The following is a 3753-nucleotide window of genomic DNA, read 5'->3' as shown; positions in this document are numbered from 1 at the left end:
AACAGTTAGGCAATTAACAGTGCTCATGTTAAGATCAGCTACTAAGTGAACACCCTTATGAGCTGAGCAAGGGAAGATGGTTTTCAGCACTCTAAAGGAACAAAGGCCACTGTTTTGGTTTATACTTGGAAGTTACTTTTTGCAACTAGATCAGCTATAAGTTGCTTCTAAGTTAATTCTTAGTACCTACAAGATTCTGAGGAAGCAAAGGACTTTTATTTCTGCCTTCCTTTAAAACAGTCAAGGGTTTTTGCTTTTTTTAATCCATTCGTATTCCACGTAAGAGATTTCAGAAGGCCAAAAAATAGCAATTAACTTAATTTTGGTCATAGATAAGTAAGCTGAACAGCCAAATGACATTCTGAACAAAGTAAGTCTCTATTAGAGATTCAGTTTCATTGCAATTACAGAGCTCACAATGCATGGGATAAACACAGAAGAAATTTTAACCTATTTAAACTTCCTACTACACCAAGAAGAAAAAGTGTCCTGAGCTCAGCTGCTGAGAAAATCTTTTGTAAATCACCTTTTCCCATTTTCTGACTTTTAAACGCAGATGCCTCTCTCTACCAACTTCAGAAAGCACTGCTAGAAGTTCTCCACCATTATTTTTCCTAAAACACTTACACGGATAGTTTAATTTCTGAACTCAGAACTTTTCATACAGACTGTGCAATTGCCAAACAACATGCCTACCTTGGTAACTTAAGAATTTTGTTTTATTAATATTTGAAGTTACAGTATTTAGACTAACCCAGCACGTTTCTCTCACTCTTACTCCCCTAGACATCGAACACCTCTTCGCTCCAAAAAAAGATCATTCAGTGACTGCCTCAAAAGTTTACCTAGGCAATTTGCTTTTTCAGCATCAGTCAGACAGTGACTGACACAAAGCCACTGCTACATTCAAAGGGCCCATATCTTGAATTACCGGGTAACCATTCACACAGATCTTCCTCTTTCCCCATTCAACATTTGTTTCTAGAATTACTAAGAAGAGAGCAGCATTATTAAAATATTGTAACAGAGATTTTAGAGACTGATAAAATGCACATCAGCTAATACCAGAAATTACATTTGTCCTGGACACAAACTTTGCCATATACACGGCTAAACGCAAGAACTGCATTTGCTAGCACTGTCAGAAAGCCCAAGCGTTGAAGTTTGTCTGAATTCATACTGGCAACTCAGCTCTCTGTGCACACCACAGATCTCTATTGTCTCATGTTTGACTAGATCACCATAGTGTTTCCTCACAACTGGGAGCACTGAATCTTCTTCTTTTACTGCAGCCATATACGGAAAATGATTAATCTGAGATGTTGTTAACATTAACTAGTGTTTTTACCTTACCTTTTGCCTGAACTTAAATTTTGCTATTCAGAAAGAAGCTAGCAATTTCTTAGCAAACTGGAAAAGAACAGGAAACATTAACTATGGTGATGTTTAAAGTTATGTACTTTTCAGACCAAGACAGACTTTTTCAGACTATAGGGTAGAGAGAGCTAGAACAAAAAACTCCATTCTGCTTTTTGCATTGAGCTTTTCAACGTCAACAGAATTACTCTAATATACCTTAATCCCCACAAAAATCTTAAAAAGTATTTTAACGAAACAGACTTCTGTAATGACTGCAACACATTACCTATTTATTTCATGAGAACAGCAAGGCATTCAGTCCGGATTTATTTATTGCTAGTTACTCTAAAAACTTCTGTGTCCCCTCATCACAACAGTAACTTAGTAACTTAACTCTCATAGCCTTTCCTCCCGAAAGCCTTGCAAGGTAGAAGTTTCCTGTGTTCGCATTACACATGTGAGAAAGCTGAAGCACAAAGCAAACTCCTCACACAGGAAGTCTGTCCTACAGCAACCCTAAAAATCAGACATTTTCCTTAAGGGTTTTGTTGTTTGGTTGGGTTTTTTAAGTCCAGTCTATGAATACAATGTAAAACTACAATCTACAAACGCTAATTTTATTCCCAAGTCTCTTACAGAAGATAAACCAAAAGAAATCTGCCCAGTTCTTTCTGTAAGTGACTTTACCTGCATTTCTTTATTGTTTCCTGGGAGAAGATAGGGTCTTCTTGCATCACCACTTCAACTGAACACTCTTACGCTGCCATATCTCATCCCTCTCCCATCTTTTACTTCAGAGAATTCCTCCTAACATCTTGTCTCAAAGCACAGACACTTATAAAGTCTTGTTTCCTATATCTTTTGTTTCTAAGAGAGTTGATGTTTTTGCACTATTTTGGCTCTGAAGAGTACATCTTCCTCGGGGATTTACGCACACCCTTTCCTTTGAAAGACTGCATAGCCTACCCAGTTGCCTGTTCTCACTTATTTTCATGTAACTACTACCCTTCCATTAAATGTGGTAAATTCATTAACACCTTGGCAGCTTACCAAGACAAAAGCAGCCACAGACACACAGAATAAAACAAAACATCAAACACAGAACTAACAAAACCTACAAGACATTACACTATTCATTCACACGATTTTTGCCAGCACTTTTTTCCCCCCTAATTAGACCGTAAATTCTGTGGGAAGAGACCTTTTTTTTATTCTATACAGGCCTTATTTACAGTAGCCACTGCTGAAAGAGGGAAAGGGAGACGTAGAGTTGCAATGTAACTTAAAGACAAGATAAATAACGTTGTCTACCTTCGGTATAAAAATCACCCTGGCTCTTTAAGAATACTAAACATTAAGTATAATTTTCACTAACTGTACTGTTTGTTACCATTTTCTCTTCCCTTTCAACACGCCCTAAACAACAGCTAAATTAGTTTCACTGAGTCACTGTGTTAACAATGTAATAAAGAAAATTGTTGGTTTAAAACCAAAAAGTTTCCCATGAAAATTAAAAATAAATAAATAATTGCATAAACATCCTCTTCCTTTTAGTTCCTGAAAGAGATCTCATTTATTTGTTGATTACTACATGGTAAAAGAAAACTTTTGTTAAACAGACACAATAACATTTGAGAAATGTTCAACATAGTAATTAATTTAAAAAACATAGTTTTCCACCAGCAAATATTTAACTTAGTACAAGGTAACATTTGTGCTTTAAGGCAGACGCAGATAAATTTGGAGGTTGGAGTTATATTTCTATCCAGGCAATCACTTTGCCGTTTGAGTTTAGGGCCACCATTGCATCCTCAAGTGAATCCAAAGAGAAGCATACAAGCTCCTCACAGAGCTTCAAACCAGAATTTCAGACAGATATATCAATACAGTAAAAGTTGTTGATGGTTCAAGAAAGTAAGCACAGGCTATGAAGAGCAGAAGCCAAACTTTAGAAAGACAGCACACTAAAATTCGGTTATTGCAGAAAATAATGCCACTGAGTTAAAATTCCTTTGCAGACCTACTCCATAAAACCACAGGCATCGGCAGAATCATCTTTCGTCTTCGGCTCGGGCGGAATTTTTTTTTTTTTTTTTTTTTTTTTTTTTTGTTGTTTCCAAAAAGCTTAGCCGTAAGTCACCGAGTGTCAGATGAACGACACGAAGGCGGCAAGTGACTTTCCCGCCACCAACCATTACCGTTCTTCCCCGATAAACACCTCAACAAGGAGTTTCCAGCCAACCCTCCCTCACAAAACAGAGAACTCATGGCGAAGGGGGCGGACGCGGCCGCTCTCAGTCAGGGAGCCCGGGCGAGGAGGAAGCGGAACACCGGGGCTCCCCAGGGCTGCGCAGGCCCACGGGGGGGCACCCATGGGGGGGGCGCCCCCAAGGC

At 38.4% G+C, this 3753-nt stretch overlaps 1 protein-coding gene across 1 annotated transcript in view; it reads right to left on the bottom strand.

Moving 5' to 3' along the window:
• The window catches only part of GSTCD (glutathione S-transferase C-terminal domain containing), a 93836-nt gene extending 90094 nt beyond the window's left edge, over positions 1-3742 (bottom strand). Inside the window, exon 1 of the transcript XR_004842063.1 lies at positions 3558-3742. The gene's annotated coding sequence lies outside the window, so the exon portion shown is untranslated. The remainder of the gene's footprint in view (positions 1-3557) is intronic.
• Positions 3743-3753: the final 11 nt, after the last annotated feature.

The sequence above is a fragment of the Egretta garzetta genome, unplaced genomic scaffold, assembly GCF_000687185.1.
Source record: "Egretta garzetta isolate BGI_Z169 unplaced genomic scaffold, ASM68718v1 scaffold620, whole genome shotgun sequence".
In the NCBI taxonomy this organism is placed as follows: Eukaryota; Metazoa; Chordata; class Aves; order Pelecaniformes; family Ardeidae; genus Egretta; species Egretta garzetta.
This window is presented reverse-complemented; position numbering and strand designations above follow the sequence as displayed.